We start from the raw sequence: 19,840 nt of genomic DNA, 5'->3' as shown, positions 1-19,840 counted from the left end.
GCGTGGAACTTCCCGCGCACCCCGGAATACACGTACCCTGCTGAAATCGCGTGTAGAACTTCCCGCGCACCCCGGAATACACGTACCCTGCAGAATTAGCATGTGGAACTTCACGTGCACCCCGGAATCCACGTACCCGGCTGAAATCATGTGTGGAACTTTCCCCGCACCCCGGAATACACGTACCCAGGCCAATCGCGTGTGGGACTTCCCGCGCACCTCGGAATACACGTACCCAGGCCAATCGCGTGTGGGACTTCCCGCGCACCCCGGAATACACAGACCCAGGCAATTCGCGTGTGGAACTTCCCGCGCACCCCGGAATACACGTACCCAGCCAATCGCGTGTGGGACTTCCCGCGCACCCCGGAATACACGTACCCAGGCAAATCGTGTGTGGGACTTTCCGCGCACCCCAGAATACACGTACCCAGGCAAATTGCGTGTGGAACTTCCCGCGCACCCCGGAATACACGTACCCTGCAGAAATCGCGTGTGGAACTTCCCGCGCACCCCGGAATACACGCACCCAGGCCAATCGCGTGTGGGACTTCCCGCGCACCTCGGAATACACGGACCCAGGCAATTTGCGTGTGGAACTTCCCGCGCAGCCCGGAATACACGTACCCAGGCCAATCGCGTGTGGGACTTCCCGCGCACCCCAGAATACACGGACCCAGGCAATTCACGTGTGGAACTTCCCACGCACCCCGGAATACACGTACCCAGCCAATCGCGTGTGGGACTTCCCGCGCAACCCGGAATACACGTACCCAGGCAAATCGCGTGTGGGACTTTCCGCGCACCCCAGAATACACGTACCCAGGCAAATCGCGTGTGGGACTTTCCGCGCAGCACAGAGTACACGCACACGCTATTTTTAACACAGCGGGTGTCCGTGTTTGTCGCATACCCCTTTGCACGTCATTTGTCTTAGATGGCCACAGTATGTGACATTCATCATAGCTATATATAGGTGCTTTTTGTTGGCGCACATTTTGGCGCACATTTATTTCAGGGGCAGGGACACTACCGCCTGCTTTCTTGTGGCGGACGTGTTTGGGCCTGTGCGCTGGTTTGACCGTGCGCTGGTTTGCCCTATTGGATTCCATGAATACGTGTTGTAGGCGAGCGTGTGGGCGTTCCGTGCACTTGCCTCCTGTACTTCCCCCGTGACGCCCACATTTTGACGAGTTGTTCCCCATTCCGAGTGTTACGCCCCGTGTTCCGCCTACTTTTGTTGTGTGCGCTGCGCTATATGCGATTTCGCTGTGGCCGTGGCGCACGCCATTAGATATCCTGTGCGCCGGCGTGCACCGCACACTTTTTCAGCGCTCATCCGATATTTTTCTCGCGCACGGCCTTCCATGAATCGATGTGCGCTGGTTTCCCTGCGATTTTCGCACTTGCACTGCGATTTTCGCACTTTTACTGCGATTCGCACGTTTTGGCACCTCTGCGTGGGAATTTTCGGCGCACATTAATTCCATGAATCGACACCTGTATACTGTGCATGCCATTATATATGTGCATTTATCTCTAGATGCAAACCAACAACCAGACACAATAATAAATACAACACGCTTTCACAATTAGACTCCTTTATATTCACTCAGAAAGCACATATAGGGCCTCATTACAACTTTGGAGGTAGCCATGGCGCAATTAGCGCCATGGCTGCCTCCAAATCGGGTCTGGGTTCCCTGAATGGGGAATTACCGGGCCATTCCGAGTTAGGTGGGACCAGTAATTCCTCCCTCCGGGAACCCGGGCCCAGACTTTCCCCATTCCCATTGGAGCCCCCATAGGGCTCAATGGGAATGGGCGCAGGAGCTAACAATGGCCGATTACAACCAGCCCGTTGTTAGCTCCCTGGTCCCCTCGCGGGACCCGGTAAGGACGTCTGGTAAAACCAGACGTCCACATCGGGTCCCTGGAGGGGACCTCGTAATATTGCAGAATGGTGTTAACGGGTCCACCTCCATTAGTGGCACCCGTTAACCCATTCCGCAATTCTTATAATGAGGCCTATAGACAATCAAACCATTTGGTATAGTGGTGAGCATAGAAACATAGGTGGTAAGTGTTTCTAAGGATACGTGAGAAAAAACAGAAAAACACATTCTGCGTCAATAAATGTTTTACAGTGAACCTGCATAGCATTTCAAATGAAAGTGACTTATCTCTGGCCTAAAACATCCTAACTGGCACTTCTGTCTATGAAAGCCCTACACTATGAAACGGTTTCAGCTCTCAGTTACTCCCCTAAACTCATGTTGTATAAGTAGCAAAATAATGATGATGAGATTGCAAGATTTTGATATGTTGACCCTTTCTGCATGAAAGAAGCATCCCCAAGCTAATACTTTTTGTATCTCAGCTACTTTGTTAATCTTTGCTACCATAAAGTGTGCAGTTCGACCTTCTGCTGATGACAATAGCCTGCAGGAAGGGGTCCTAATTGATTATTATCAACCTATGTATACTTATACTGGGATCTCTGTATTTTTTTAATAATCGCACGTTGTTTGACTCACCATGAAAGGGGCCCCTAGGGGTCCCTCGCGTTATGGAAACAAGGCAAGTCACCACACACGATAGATACGCCAGACACAAGGTTGTATTCCCAAAGCTAGGGTTTATTGCAAAGCAAATAGTCTCAGTTGGCCAACTCGGTCTCACGCCCCGCGACGTGTATCTCTAGACCTCGAGGGACGCAAGAGATCGAATTACGTACATCAGTTACATATATACAAAATGCATATCATACAATCAGCTGTGACATGTTTAACACCCCCCTTTATTGGGTTTCTTTGAACTCGGTTTGATGATGGACACTTCTGACGAATATGACACCTTCAAATATCTATTCTAGTAACAATATGCAACCTTGCAAGTGCAGAGACATCTTTTATTTGTTGAACAGAACACAGTGCTTCTGTTCTTGTAAGCGAGCTACATACGGGGGAAGAGTCACATTCCAGACCTTGCTATCTATGAGGTGCTATTTGTGTCCTGGGAGCCGACACGCTCTACAGGGCTCGGAAAAGGGGGGCCGTAAAAAGAGCATAATTCAAGCCTTTAGCTGCTTTATTCTAACGTATTCTACCATATAACGAGACTGGCTGGCAGCTGTGAAATGATTAAATGCCCTGCGGCTCTGCTTCAAGGCTACATTCGGGAGGGAGCCGGGCATTCCTCTCTGGAGCTGCCTACGTTGTGTTTCAACAAACTCTTATTAACCTTGCGCCCTTGCAGCCTTGTCCTTTCACGTTCAGACAACAATGTTAACAGTCAAGCAGTGTAAGCAGAAATGTGCTGTGAAGCAATTTGAACAGAAAGCAATGAGCAATCGTTAGAAAACAAAATGGCGATCCTTGTTACATCAAAATGGCCGTTCATTGGTCAAACTCGGAAACCTGTATTTCTATTGTTACGTACATGAGACGGTTGGCCTTCGGCCACCAAAATGCGTTTGCCGTCCATCGTGAGAGGTGTCCATTTTTCCTAGACCGAAAAACCCTCCTTTTGGCCGTATGCCAAACGTCTCATTCATTCATGGTATCCTCCTCTGATGACGATAAGTCTGAAGTACTTAAGCCTGAATTTTGCATGCTATTATAAGCATCATCATCGTCATTAATATCTATAGCCATTCATTCTTTCAGTGTTTTCATTTCATTTGTGTCTCTGTCATCCCGGCCATACGTTTGTTTTCTTTTTGTTATCATATGCATACATCCCTTAGTTCATCCCTCAGTTATCTCAGTGCAAACTATCGGTAGGCAGTATATGCAACAACAGCACGTTATGAATATTCCAAACACTACTACTAATATTGCAATTAACTTCCATCCCCAAAAATGCAGTATTCCCCAAAACCAGGACTCTATTCCCCAGCCCCCTTCTTCAGTAGGGAGTTCGGAGCTTAGGACATGCATTTTCTTTATTGCTTCAAAAATCGTAGGGGAGTAGTCATCTTCGAATACGCAGCACGCTGATCCCACAATCTTGCATATTCCCCCACAATCAACCAGGATTACATCGAGAGCCATTCTATTTTGCAGCGTCATTAACCTAATTCCTTTCTTCCAACGTCATGTTAAATAGTATATCTGTCATTGCGTTTATGGTATCTTTTAGTATTCTGGACAGCTGCCTTATGTTATAGGAGTTCACTATCTGGGACAAGAATGGAATGAATGATTTTGCTACGTCCTTCGCTATCAAAACACCTTTGCTACTCCTTTGGGTTCTAGATCTGGATAGCCTGGCCATGTCTGCTGTTTCTAAGAGGAACACTCCCAGGAACAGTAGACCTAGGTAACATGTACCTCCCCAGTTTCTGGGCAACCAAGGATATGCTTTTTCTCCACATATAAAATAGACTGGATCTCCCACATATACTGGTTCTATTTCCCATTTTAGTACTGCTGTATTCATGCATCCAGTAAATGTTCCTACTGAATAGGAGCCTTTCTTTTTTAGACAAAAAGGGACAGTTCTCAGGTTGTAATTCACAGTGTAAGAAGGGGGAATTGCATCTTTGTTCCCGTCTGTTCTTACACGAAATGTCATCACAGATGTTTTAACTGGTGGGGACAATCTATCTTGTCTATTTTGTCGTGTTATTTTTTGCGTACTTTTTGGCGTAGGTTCTGGGATCAAATCTTGTGCTTTATGTAATATGGAACAACCCACAGGCCTCATAATTATTGCCTCAAACTCATTCATGTTTGTTCTATCTAATTGACCTGTACTACTCTTATTCCACTTCCCATAAAACATTTCACTTAAAGATGCACTGCATGCAGAAATTAATGGTAATGGTTGTACATACCAGCCTATTCCTTTCCCCGCATGCTGCGGTAAATGGGCGCATACCCAACAATTATTTTTCTTTAGAATTGCATGCGTCATGTTCATGATGAATAATAGCGTATTGTTCCCATACCCTTCTCTGTGTCTCTCTTCCATTGGGGACAAGGTATAAGTAATCACCTGAACCGGGCTTTCAGTAGTGGATATATTAACTATTGGTAAAAACATTCCCAATGGGTGTATAGACTCCACATACCATAACACCAAGGCTGTCGGTATTGGTGTTACCACACTCATGAAGCACATGATTATTGTCAAAGCCAGCATACAATTAGTTTTTTTTACCATGCGTTTTCCCTAAGTTTACAGTCTTTATAACTAACTCATTCTCAGCAGTGGTGCAGGAGGAGGCTGAAACCGGTCCCGACATTTTTCTCACCGTCCTTCTTCTTCCTGACAAAGTTCGTCGTGGATATCTCTCTTCGTCGCACTTGTCCAGATGTCAATAAGTTCAAAGGAATTGTCAACAGTTTAGTCTGCCAGCCCTTTGCAGCCTGGTTTGCTTATTCGTTCTAGGCAAGATCACTTATCCTCTCTCATGCTGCTAAGAGGACTTCTGAACAGTTCTCTATTGCCTTTGTACCATGTGCGCCCAGCTTGTCCGCTCTGGTTCAGGACACATGTACTTTTTATGATCGCACCGAGGAGCCGCGAGTCTTGAATTGTCCGACTTGCGCAATTCTCACGCTTCTCTCCTCTACACCTCTAGTTCCTTCTCTGTCCATGAGCGGAACCAGAGGTTAGCATAAACACCAAAGAACTGTGGATCACTCTGTCTTTCGAGGCCGCAAATCATATCGCCTCACTCCTGGTATTGTGTGATCCAAGAACAGTGCTGGTGCACTTCCAGATCGAGGCTCAGAGTCAGCCTGTGGCGCAATGGCAGATGCTGGTGTGCGCCGCGACAGTGATGCGGATTCGGTCTTTGGCTCTGGCGCAATGGCAAGTGCTGGTGGGCGCCAAAGGGGTACACGTTTAGTATCTGTCGTTATTTGCAATGCAGATTTCGTGTCGCCCAACAGTGGTGTAGGTTCTGCTGGGCAACGTTGGGGCACTCTTTGCCCTTCCTCCTTTTTGGCAATCTTTTCAGGCTTTGTTTCGAGTTTCACTTCCCGCTCGGACAGATTTAGCGGCGGTGGACTGGCAGCAGTTTCTTTCGTTTATGGGACCGCTGTCTCTTTCCGGTCATCCAGATTGGGCAAGTCTTTCAGTGAAGACGGGATCTTTTTGGCATGGGTGTCATGGATCCACGACTTCCTTCCATCCACCTGTATTGCCGTCTGCGTTGCCAGAAGCACTTGATAGGGGCAGCACCACCTGGGTGCTAACAACGATTTTCTCTCAAAGTTCTCAAGCAGCACCCAGTCTCCGGGCTCCAGCGCGTGCCCCGGACCAGTATATCTTACGGGTAGAGCCTCCTGCACCTGCTGATGAATCAAATGCAATTTCTGCATTAAAAGGCCACAATAAGTGCTAAGTACAGGATGTTCCACTTCACTCAGACGCTTTGCCTGAGGTGCGCACCAAACATTCGCCGGCCTCCCCATAACAATCTCATACGGGGAGAGCCCAGTTCTAGCCTGTACAGACGTGCGCATGCATAATAGCGCTATCAGTGATGCATCCACCCAACTCAACTTGCTCCCTGCACATATCTTGCTAATTTTTGACTTGAGGATTCCGCTGTGCCTCTCAACAAAACCGGCCGAACTCGGATGCCACGAACTATGAAATCTCTTATCAATCTGAAGACCTGCACATATCTTTAATACCACTGCGCCCACAAAATGTGGACCGTTATCTGACCATATAACACGGGGCAAGCCAAAACAGGAAAAGTATTCTTTAAGCATTACTTTTGCCGTACTCATTGCTGTGCAGTCTTTTAAGGGATATGCCTCCACCCACTTGCTGAATGCACAGATCACCACTAAGGCATATTTCAAGTTTTGGCACCTCTCCATCTCTATGAAATCAAAATGGATTACCTCAAAAGGCATAGAGGGCGGGCCAAAACTGCTTATTGGAGTCACTGTTCCCTTTCCTATATTGTGTTGTAAACACGCAATGCAGTTCTGCACCAACCTCTCTGCATTCTTCTTTGTTTACATTCTGCCATACCGTAGATAGGTGCTGTATTATTTTTTTTGCACAGATGTGGGTAGGGCTGTGAGCCATTCTGACCATTGCAGAATTTGGCAACACCCAGTTTTTAGTTCCCTTGTCCACCCAACAACCCTCTAAATCTAACTCAGCAGAACCCTCTGCCCACCCTTGTATCTCATCGGCCGTGGCTTCGGCCTGCAACTCTTTTACAATGGCAATTCGATCTTCTATCATACAGGGTACTTCCTCAGTCTGGACTGTCATCATTTAATTATTCAAATCAGTGGCAGTTTGTTTCGCAATTCTGTTCTGCAAATGCGTTTCCCTCTCCCATTTTGCATGTTATCTTTTTATGTGCCTCGCATTTCACTATTGCTAGGCGCTTTGGAATGTGAGTGCAGACAGCAATCGTACAATCAAAGGGCCATGTTGAATTCTGGCCCCATGCGATGTCAAGAAACCCCTCTCAGCCCAGAGTCGACCAAAGTTATGAACCACCCCAAAAGCATACTGACTATCAGTATAGATATTCACGTTCAAATTTTCAGAAATCTCACAGGCTCTGGTCAATGCTATTATTTCTGCAGCCTGTGCCGAGTTGTAGGGAATTCTTTTGCTTTCTACAACGCTCTCTAGGGTAGTGATAGCCTAAGCGGCAGTTGACGTGCCATCAGGTAGTTTAAAACAAGAGCCGTCACGAAATAACTCTCCATCTGGCTCCTTTTGTGGGATGTCACTTAAATCAACTCTCCCCTTCATTTCGTCCTCAGTGACCATTAAGCAATCGTGGGGTGGTGATTTGTTGTCACCAATTTCTTTTATGGGCAGTGGCATTAATTCTGCATGATTCAAAGTGCTACACCTCATAATTTGGATATGGGGCGCGAATAAGATAATTTAATATCTTGTCAGTCTAGCAGAGGTGAGGTGTTGCGTCTGTGTCCTATTTAATAGGACATCTATGGCATGTGGCACCATCAGAATGAAAGTATGCCCCAATACCATCCCTTCCGTTTGTTTCACCGGTGCAGCAGCCGCCGCGACAGATCGCAAACATCGTGGTAGTTCGCGCGCTACAGGGTCCAGCGCAGAAGAAAAATAGCTGCACGGCCTATTTCTTCCACCTTGTTCCTGTGTCAAAAAAGCTAATGCACATCCTTTATTCTCGCATACAAATAATCTAATAACTTTTTCATAATTCGGCGTGGCCAGAACTGGAGCAGAACATAATGCAGTTTTCAATTGATCAAACGCTCTGTGACATTCTTCATTCCACTGCAAAGGCATCACTGCATCCTTGTTAGTTAATGGCACCATTGGCTTCACAATTAACGCAAAATTACCGATCCACTGCCGGCAATAAGAAGCCCTGCCTATTATGGCTCTGACTCCTTTCTGTGTCTTTGGAATAGGTATACAAGAAATACTTTCTATGGTTCTGGCGTTACGCTTCTCCCTTCTTTCGAAAGTAGGGAGCCCAAATAAGCGACCTCCTTTCGATTATACTGAAACTTCTTCAAACTAGCTTTATGGCCATGTGCCACTAGGTGTGACAGTAGTAATACAGTGCTCTTTTTACAAATCTCTTCTGTATCAGCAGCGATCAACAGATCATCTATGTATTGCAATAGTACACACCCCACTGGTAATTCTAGCATGTCTAGCTGCTCTTTTAAACCTCTACTGTAAATACTCAGACTTTCCGTATATCCTTGTGGAATGCGTGTGAATGTAAATGATCGTCCCCCTAATGTGAACGCGAACAAATATCTACTGTCCTTGTCCACCGGAATGCTAAAGAAAGCGTTTTTTAGATCAATTATGCTAAAGTATTCTGCTGAGGCAGGTATCATTGTCAATATTGTAGTGACGTCTGGGACCAAAGGAAATTGTGGATCTACTACTTTGTTAAGCGCGCGGAAATCAATAATGAAACAATATGGTACTTCATTGCCTCCTTTCTTAAACACTGGAAGAATCGGGCTGTTACATGTACTGCCTGTAATTTCTTCAATTACCCCTAATTTCACCAAATCTGAAACAATACTTTTCAATCCTTTCTCTCCGTTTGCAGAAATTCTATACTGCGGAATTCTTGGCAGTGTAACTCCTTCTTTCAAAATGATCCTCACTGGCTCTATCTTCAAGCATCCTACATCGTTGTCATGCATCGCCCATATACAGGTTGGCACTTTTCTTAACTCTCCTGGCAAGGTTTCAGACATGAATTCTGACACAAGGGCATCTTGTGGCCAAATCGTCAGAAACACCCCGTCTGACGTACAATGTATAATCGCACCTAGCTTTTTCAACAGGTTCAATCCCAACAAGTTCTCCCCACAATTTTCTGTTAGGAGAAAGGAACAATGTTCAGTGAATGGTCCTATAGTAACTGGGACTGGTTGGGACACTGGGTTTATGACTGGTGTACCTGCAAACCCTACGGAAACATTCTTTTGCCCTGACAGTGGTGTATCCGGAACCAAGTGATGGTCTATTGAACACGTTTGCGCTCCTGTATCTACTAGGAAGCGGTGCTCCTTACTCCCGACTCCCATTTCTACGTAGGGTCCTCTCTGATTCACGGGAATAGACACTGGTTCCGACCCTTGCCCTGGGATGTCCTATTGGGGAAATAACACATCATCCGATGTGTGGTCACTACTATTACTGTAATATGTATTTGGCTGCATATTGAAAATGTTCCCATTCTTTCCTCTATTTCCCCCACTCTGATTCCCAAACTGTTGGTTTTGCTGACCCTGACTCTGGTTAGGAGCACTTTGGTTTTGGGATTGGTTTTGATTACCTTCATTATTGTGGTGCTGCTGCATACTATTCCTGTTTGGTCCATTCACTCCTTGGTGCCGTCTGTGCTGTCTTCTCTGACCAGGTCCATTTCTATTCTGTAGATGTGGACATTGCGCTCGCCAGTGTACTTCCTCCTTACAGTATGCACACTGATTTGGTCCCAATAGCCCCCATGCATATTCAAATTACTCCTCCCTTGTGCGTTCCCTCTTCTTCTATTATGTCCTGCTACTTGCTGCAGTAACACCCTTGTTTTCAGTATGCATTCTTTCAAGTCTTCCCCCACCTGTTTTAATAACAATAATTCGTCCACCATCGCCTTTCGCCCCGGCGATGGTAACTGTTGCCGTCGATTGTGTGGCCCTAGCACTTCCTTCCTATCTCTCCCGATATCCTTACCTCTGTACCCAGGTGCAGTAAACATTTCAGCATAATCATTATCCAATTAATTTTTAAGCTCAAAAAGTCCATACACATGTTCCCTCACTTCTTCATCTCTTTGTCTACAGCGTGCTAATGCATTTAAGTCTAACAATCACTGCAGTGGTAATTTCCCAATTAACTGTTTCCATCTGTCCACCAAATATTCACCCATGCATTCCAACACTCGCTTCTGATCTTGGGCCTTGTTTTGAATGGATCAATATGTTTTCCATCACTTCATCTGCTATTTTCAATTCTCGTTGTGGGTATATTTTTTCTATATTCAACTGGTCACGTCTACCTGACCTCCTTAGACTCTCAGTCCACTCCTCCTCCTCCTTTTCTTCCGCTACTTCACCTTTCGATTTATGCCTGCGCGCATGCTTCGCTCTACTTCTAAATCGGAGCATTGCTTACCTTCTCCAGTCCTTATTGTTATGAAATGCTGCGGGACGCGCTTTCTTTCTTATCAACACCCTTTCCAAATGATCTATTCTCGCTATCTCAAAACGACCATTTATCGGCCACTGATGGTCTTGTTGCTTTCTGGTTTGCCTATGCCAAGTCTCACAGAATATTATCGCTCCCACACCATACTTCACATACATCTCATACGCCGGCGTTCCCCCAGGTGGTGCAATTTGGCCATCTTCCAAAGATTGTCTACCGCAGCGGAAAAACCCTGCTAGGGTGGACAATACCCCAGGCATGTTTCAACCTTCCCCATGGTTAATCAACCTTACCCGGGGCGTTTGATTTTGCAAAGTCAACTCTCAACCAATATCAGGATTATTTTGAATCGGGGTATGACTCACCTGATAAATCAATTTGTCCTCCAGGACACAATTCGTCTGTATACTAAAGCAACCAATGATGTCGTGTCTGCGTTTCTTGGCTTCTGCCTCGTTTTGGGACCCTCGCCTCCTTGTTCTCTAGCCAGATAGGTCGATCAGGGATCAGATGTGTGCAGATCTGCAAAGGAATCTCTCATCACTTCTACAGGGAGCCCCGAACACCTCTTGATCCTGGTTCGATGGACCTGTCCTCGTCGTTCTCTGCCTTTACTCAATTACAACGTACACGATGGAACAAGTGGGGGAGGGTCCCTATTCGGGCGCCATCTTTTAAGGGGCCCTTAGGGGTCCCTCGCGTTATGGAAACAAGGCAAGTCACCATACACAATAGATACGCCAGACACGAGGTTGTATTCCCAAAGCTAGGATTTATTGCAAAGCAAATAGTCTCAGTTGGCCAACTCGGTCTCACGCCCCGCGACGTGTATCTCTAGACCTCGAGGGACGCAAGAGAGTGAATTACGTACATCAGTTACATATCTACAAAATGCATATCATACAATCAGCTGTGACATGTTTAACACCCCCCTTTATTGGGTTTCTTTGAACTCCGTTTGATGATGGACACTTCTGACGAATATGACACCTTCAAATATCTATTCTAGTAACAATATGCAACCTTGCAAGTGCAGAGACATCTTTTATTTGTTGAACAGAACACAGTGCTTCTGTTCTTGTAAGCGAGCTACATACGGGGGAAGAGTCACATTCCAGACCTTGCTATCTATGAGGTGGTATTCGTGTCCTGGGAGCCGACACGCTCTACAGGGCTCGGAAAAGGGGGGCCGTAAGAAGAGCATAATTCAAGCCTTTAGCTGCTTTATTCTAACATATTCTACCATATAACGAGACTGGCTGGCAGCTGTGAAATGATTAAATGCCCTGCGGCTCTGCTTCAAGGCTACATTCGGGAGGGAGCCGGGCATTCCTCTCCAGAGCTGCCTACGTTGTGTTTCAACAAACTCTTATTAGCCTCGCGGCCTTGCGGCCTTGTCCTTTCACATTCAGACAACAATGTTAACAGTCGAGCAGTGTAAGCAGAAATGTGCTGCAAAGCAATTTGAACAGAAAGCAATGAGCAATGGTTAGAAAACAAAATGGCGATCCTTGTTACATCAAAATGGCCATTCATTGGTCAAACTCGGAAACCTGTATTTCTATCGTTACGTACATGAGACGGTTGGCCTTCGGCCACCAAAATGCATTTGCCGTCCATCGTGAGAGGTGTCCATTTTTCCTAGATCGACAACCAAGCCCTTCTTCAGCCAAGCACAATCGGCCTGTCTCTGCCAGGACCGAGCCCAACTCTCGATATGGCCTTCAAAGCCTTGCAGCTACATCGGCCTCCAACCCAGCAGAGAAACCTATCGATAGCCACGTAGGACCGCCCATCCTTCTTCCACAGCTCCTCACTTTCTCCACAGGATTCACCCGCAGAGGCCCAGCAAGAACTCAGGAAGCCACAGAAAGCACCCAGCAGCTCTCTCTCTCTCACCAGACAGCTCCAAACAGCCGAAGACCCCCGTCTTCCTTTCTCCTCCTTTTAAACCTTTCCCAGAAAACCACCTCTCAACCTATGTATTCATGTTTTATTTATCATTGTCCAGCCTCTTTTTTGTGATCATTACCACATGCCAGAAAATTTCTAGCATCTATGCTGACCCCTGTGACTCTGAACGTGTAACTTTCCAGCACTCCCTAAATGACCTTTGGAGAGTATTCGGCATAACACCTTCCCATGATGTTGATAATTATTCCTTCCTCTCTTCCCCTCAGAACAATGAACATGTATTCACAAGTCCCTTTTTCTCAGCTACACTGCACACTCTGCCTTGCAAAGGACTGGTGTCAGCTCTCATTTTTGCATTATATTTGAAACTGGCAAGGATCAGTCAGTGTGTTGTTTGTGCACCTGCTGCACAATACAGTACACTAATTGTTAGTACCCATGTACTATACCACACACAGTATAATATGCTGATTTAGCCGACAGCCTTTCCTACAGAAGTGATGACGGTGGAGTAGATGGAGGAGCACAATCACAGAGAGAATGAGGCTGAGGTTCCCATGGCTGATTAGTGTTGTGATGTAATCAGTGAGGCCATCAGTGATTTCACTAGTTATGTCATAGATGATGTAATTAGTGATGTCACCAGTATAGTTGTGGCCATAGTTGGCTATATAGTAGTGGTCATGGTATGGTTGCATACAGTGGGCACGGCTGTAGGCCATTCCCCCAATCATCTGGACACTGGCCACGATGACAGGAATATGTTCACAGTGATTATGTAATGAATATGAACATTGTAAATTGAATGATATGGTTATTGGGCTTACAAACTGCAATATGCATCATATTATGGTATGGACACTTAGTTGGATATGGTGAGAAGGGTATCAGTTGTGCTTTTTGTCTGTAAAGAAAAATAAATATAATTAGTTATAGAACATACTTCATGAAATACAATTAGTTACAGTTGTACACATGTTTACTTTTTTAACCCTCATAAGTAGTACATTGTATGCACTACGTTTGATACAACATGTGTGTGTGGTAAACTGTTGTTGTCTTCATATGTAGTAATTATTGGGTCATTGGGAACAAATCCAAGGTGAATCCACAAGTGTGAACTCTTTGGATACAGTATTCTGTGAGATTTCTGAATGGAAGGATGCACACTTTGACCATTTTTGCAGTTTCCGAAGTGATGCACGTAGCTTAGTCAGAACTGAAGTAGGAATCTGGCCTGTTGCCTCTGCTCTTCCTTTTCTTCTGTAAGTATGATCCTTTATCCTACCTCTTGGTCCCTTTTTATTGCAGAGAACTTTTAGGAAAAGTGCAAGCAAATAAATGTATAACCTCAGAGGATTTTGGCAAAGTGATGAATGGGGTTGCCTGTGTGTTGCAAACCCAACTCTGAGGAATTCAACCATCTGCATGGTGGGTGTGGGCTCTCCTGGGCTTTTTTGAAATGTGTAATCAAATGGAATGGTGGGAGAACGACCTCATGAAAGTGTGTGGGGTTAATCTGCACACATTTTCCTATGCTCACACCACAACAAAAACATAGACCTGTGTACTCCAGGCTGGACACCGCCCACAGGCACAGTCTGCCCCTGTCATATTTAGTTGGAATTTGACAGCCGAGGAGAGCACAATGTCATTCAAAGAAAGGGGGAGACCAAATTTTCTCCTGCTACGGTCAGCCTGATTAACTGACAAAGGCTCCATGGATCCGCCCTCCACTTTTGTTCTGCCCTGCAACTGGTGGCAGCGATTAGAGTCTGGTCTCTCATCACCTTCAAGGAGACCTGCTGCTTTAACATGAACCACACAGGGAAGACCATTAACCAGAGAGACTCTATGAACGCAACAGACAAGAAGATGGGTGGGACTTAGAAGCACAAGGGAGTGAGCCCAGTGCTCTTTCTATTGAGAGAATTGTTCCACCATATTAATTCTGGGGAACACTTTATGCCTGTTTCACCCATTACCTTTTCCTGTTGCAAAGCACTCTGGCAATGACCTCACGCATACTGAAAATTGTTGGTAGGGAACCCAGGATTGGTTTACTAAGGTTGGCTTAGCCTACACCAATCATAGAGGCCCACTTGAGTTTAAAAGAGGACTGGAGCTCCTCTTTTGGCAAATCATCTGAAGACTTCACAAACTCAACCTTGAACTTTAGCTGAAGGTACATTTTGATGCCTTACAACTTCCACCAGTGAAGGGAGGCCAGGAATATCCAAAGTGGGAAGCAAGATCCCTCACGTTAATTCCTCCCAGGAAACAGAGGGATAAAATAATTCAGAGGAGCCTACAGAGCCAGCACCCAGTCAGCACACAGTGTGCCCTGATATGCTCTGCAGAAAGCTCCCTGGACATGAAGTGCCAAAAGGTCTCTGAACCCAAAACAAAGGACAAGGCAGATGCCTACAACACACTCTCAAGCCTTAAAGGCCGCCACAAGCCCAGTAAAGAAGCTGGGGGAAGTGCCTCGACAAGCATCTGCTGCCGTCTGCCTTAAAAGACATTTTCGAGCCAGTCGAGTTCCTCGATCTGCAACTGACTGTAACGCTGACCTTTGTCAACCCACAGATGCTTAAAAAACCTGAGTCATCTTGAAAAGTGCTTTAGAACTGCCAAACAGCACTGAAACAATGATTCCGACCCTAGTCACCATGTACACCAGCCTGCAGCCGTTCATCAAGCTTCACTTGCCAAACTCTCTTGCCACCTAATACCCACAGTTAGTTTCCATCTTAAACTCTGTCGCATAAGCGTGAAAAGTGCCCTGAAGCTGACTCAACCCTGTTGAGCACTAAGCACACCTACAGCAAAAGGTACATTGTGTTTATTTATTATTTTATTTATTTGGATTTGGAAAGTGCACTAGCAGCCCGTAGGCATCAAAGCACTGTTGCAAGAAAATGTCTGAGTTACAGGAAGGTATTTTAGCTCATGGTTACAGTGAGCGTGTATCCTTACAATGCAAACTTAGTAGGATACATATGTGGTTACAGGTTTGGTTGGGTTGCTAGGTCCTTCCAGGAAGACCCCTGGAGACATTTTAAGACCATTTTCTGCCTTTGTGCTGAAACCGATAAACCTTAACATACTTTTGAACTTATTACCCCATACTGATTACCCTCCTATCAGTATCCAGAGCGCATCCCTTTTTCCTTCTTCAGAACTGTCTGTTATCTACATCCCTTTGTAGGGTGGGTTCTATTTAGTATTGTTGTTAGACTATTAGTTGTGATAATAATAAAGGAGATATTTTTATACAACCCTGTCTGGACACTCCTTTTATCATTGGGTAATAATTGCATTTTTGCTGTGTTGCAACCAACAAAGGATCCACGACCATTAGAGGATATACGTCTGCCGTTCCATCCACATTACCAACATTGGACAAGGAGGTTTATAACTGTAATTGTATGCTTTTTTAATCCAATATGTTTGGATCCTTTCTGGTTTATCAGAGGTGCCAGGCTGATTGATGGTTTAGAAACCAATATTCACCCCTGTACCACTGGCCCCAGGATTTGATTAATCACAACTCCACAAGACAATCATTGTACATGGATCAGTGAAACCAAAGCAATGTATTTGCAGGGGACAGCAAGAAAGACTTCTTGCATACTTTGATTTCAAAACAACAGAGGAACAGTGCATGCTGTTAATTAAGAAGTTTGCACTGAAACCACAGTTGTGGGCAGGTTTATGTGCCTTGCTTCTGCACTTGAATGTGTTCATTTTGGTAATGTTATCCAAGTAGATAGTAACAAAGTCCAAATAATAATTTTCTGCAACACAGATGTGCAATATGTTGCACACTTAGACTGGGAAGACAGCAATTCCCCAAAGACACATGTAAATTGTTTTCTTATAATGTTCTCATTTTTTTGAAAAGTAATATGTGTAGAAAAAGGGAAACAGTTGAAAATGTAAATCTTCTTGAATCTACAAATAGTTAAAAAAAATATCCCTTCAAAAATAAAATGGCCATGCAGCACAGCATCTTCATTAAAAATCAAATTTGTAATCTTCAGCAACAAAAAACTAAAAAATAAATATAGCTTACACACGCCACACTGCAAATAAACCTTCAAACATATAAATATTTACTGATACTTACTTTCAACTTATCCAAAATATCCAATGATTTTCACATCAGCCTCTGGGGTGCATTTAAGGCCCTAAGCAGAAATCACGTCAATCAAAAACTGCATTTAAACAGTGCCAAAAAAACGGATGTGATTTTGTCTTCCTGGCACATGTGTGGCGAGCATTGAACACTGCCACCCAAAGAATGGCTCTGCATTTGCTTTCATTCCATTTGAATCATAACAAAATGACCCGTGCTTATTCCATATGAATACCAAACAGTTAGACAATACATCCCAAGAACGGCATTGTCTCAGTGATAAATCACATGAGGGGTAAAGATTTCTACATTTCACCCACCACAGCTAACGTTTCCCTTTGATGTGAACCATAGAGCTAAAATTACTGCAAATGAAAGAAATAGCATGGCTTTTCATTTTTCTGTGTCAAAATCAAAGCAATACTGTGCAGTGTCCATAAACCAAATGTACATGCAAAACCCCCCAAAAGACTCTTTGAAAAACAAGCCGTGGTCTGTAGAATCGCATTTGCAACTTGAAATGAAAGACTGGCACAGGTGTGAATCTGGTCTTTGGAAAATAAGGGAAAATGTTGTTTAAAAGTTTTGCTTGTACAGAGATATCATTGAATATGTGGGTGGGGGTTTGGCTACATAATGTACATTATATTTGTCCCCAAAAGATTTGGTTACCTTGGAAGAGAGTCAGAAAGCAGTAAAATCGGGTTTTTGGCCCAGGCACAGAATTCAATGGCAGGCCTTGCCTCCCAAGGAAAAGTCACATCCATAAGTGAACCGGCACACCATGGCATGTGAGGTGGCCAAGAGTGTGAGGATTCACTGCCCTGCTATACAAGCAGGCAGTTTTGGAAGAAGGAACAAAGGAAGCCAGTATGGCCTGTACGTGACCGAGAGGTGCGATTTCCTCCAGCACCGACTCTAAAGGCGGAACTGTCAAACTTCAAAGGGTATATTAAAAGTCCTATGTTGCAAACCGTGCCTGGCAGAGACAGTTTGCTGTGGGGGTATGCAGCACCACCTACATATGTGACAAATCCTCTTTATTGACATTAAAGGACTGTATTTTAAGACATTTTTCCCAGCACCTTGAATAAGTAGTAATTTGGTATTATGCTAGTTGCCCATGTGATTTTTAGACAAATGTAAAGAGACCAAGTACGTGTTTTTAGCACTTGGTGAACTTAAATGGCCATTAAAGATGCATTTTGGGTTGAATTATAAATGGGACGGATATGAAACTAGGTGGAAATATACAAAATGTAATTAGAAATATGTGTAGTCATTGGCAGAATTTTAAGTATTATGCATTTTATAACAATGGCAAAAATGTGCCAAAGGGCAATGCAACCTTGCACAGAGCCGGTGATCGGATTGTCCAATTCCCTGTGACCTATTGAATCCAAATATCTGCTTCTTATGGCAGTAGCTGGTAAAAGTTTGAGGTTTTGATCTATAACTCATTCTTGTTAGAAAGTAGGCTTAAGAGACAAAGAAAGGTCATAAATGCAAACCCACTAATGGCATAATTTCCCCTGAACCAATCGGCTCAGGGGGAAGAGAGAGGACTGGTTGGCTGTCGTATCCCAGGATAGGAGTTATTCCAGAGTACTTCCCCCAGACTGTAAATTAGAAGATGTCATTTTGGCTATATAAGGGGGAGACAGAGAAACACAAGGGATTCAAATTCAGATTAAAAAACGAGTCCCAGACATCCATCCAGGCAGATCCACCCATCCATCCAGATCCATGCACACCCATGAATCAAGGGAGAAAGGAGAGGAGGCAGCTGAGCCCATCCAAGAGAGTGCAGTGACCAGACCTTGCCTAGCTGATCCCATCCATGAGAGCGCAGTGGCCAGACCTTGCCCAGCTGTCCAGAATCCCATCCAGGTGAGCCCAGTGACCAGATACCTTGGCTACGCCGTCCAGAGTGACCAGATTCCTTGGCCTAGCTGACCAGAGTGACCAGAGACATCGCTGGCTTTCCAGAATCCCTAACTCACATTGTAAGTAGCACATTACCCCAGTCCCCAAACTGCACATCCTGTTCTTTATACTCTTGCATCCCATTTGAAAATTCCCAGTCAAAGACCCAAATTGCCAATATGATCTGTTCATCTTCCATAGAAGAATCTGTATTAGCCTGTGTCTGTAGCATATTCCTTTTATAGTTCTTTATGTTATCTGTGTAAATCCTTAGAACCATTTTGAAGTAAATCAATGAAATCCCCTATAAAGGATTCACAGCGAGTTGGTTGAAATTAAAAATTAATCACCTCATGTCAAGTGCCTTTCTTTAATAATTATAGCCCTTAAAATATAACCTCAACAGAATTAATCTTTGTGTAACAAAACCAAATTTGCCTTGTGTCTTCCAACAAATTTCTAATTTGCATCTGTCCCATAGAAAAACCCAAACCGTAGTCCCATTAAGAGTAACCCCTTTTTGTAATATGCCTCTGTTCCTTGTCCTGAAAACCAATTTTCGATTTTGATAGCCAATCCCTTTCCGAGGCTGCCTGTCATCACAAGTCCTGTGTAGAAACTAATTTCCATTCTGCTCCGTGTGTTTTCATTTGCCTTTGTCTTCTGTCCCAAAATTGACTTTCTTACCTTGTGTTCATGTTGCCTTGGTGACCTGCTCAGTAGTCAGTAAGCTTCCTTATCTCTCGAGTATAGCAACACACATTTCTTTCCTAGCTATCCCACCGCGGTTGTAAGCTGATGTGCGTGTAGCAAGTGAAATCTGATTATGCCATTTGGCTCCTAAATCAGGTTTTCATTTTCTTTTCTGGTCCCCCATCTCGGGGTGGTGGGCTTAATTCTAAATCAGATTTTTCCATCTTCATCCTGACTCCTTGGCACTGCCTTCCATCCAAAAAGAATTTGGTTAGCAGATGTTTGGGGTGAGAGCTGCAGGGGAAGTGCTTCACTTGAATGCTATCTGTTGCTGTCAAAATGATTTTTCTACTGTTTGCTATTAAAGGTTTCTGTAAATTGTGTTAGGAGTTTGAACTAACTGTTGTGGGAATCTTTGCATTGTCTTGCCACAACTTTGGTGGCTACTTCCCAATTGTTTGATTTTGCTTTATTTTTCATTGAACCATAACATGA

Source organism: Ambystoma mexicanum, chromosome 5q (assembly GCF_040938575.1).
Source record: "Ambystoma mexicanum isolate Mex_15411 chromosome 5q, UKY_AmexF1_1, whole genome shotgun sequence".
Taxonomy (NCBI): Eukaryota; Metazoa; Chordata; class Amphibia; order Caudata; family Ambystomatidae; genus Ambystoma; species Ambystoma mexicanum.
This window is presented reverse-complemented; position numbering follows the sequence as displayed.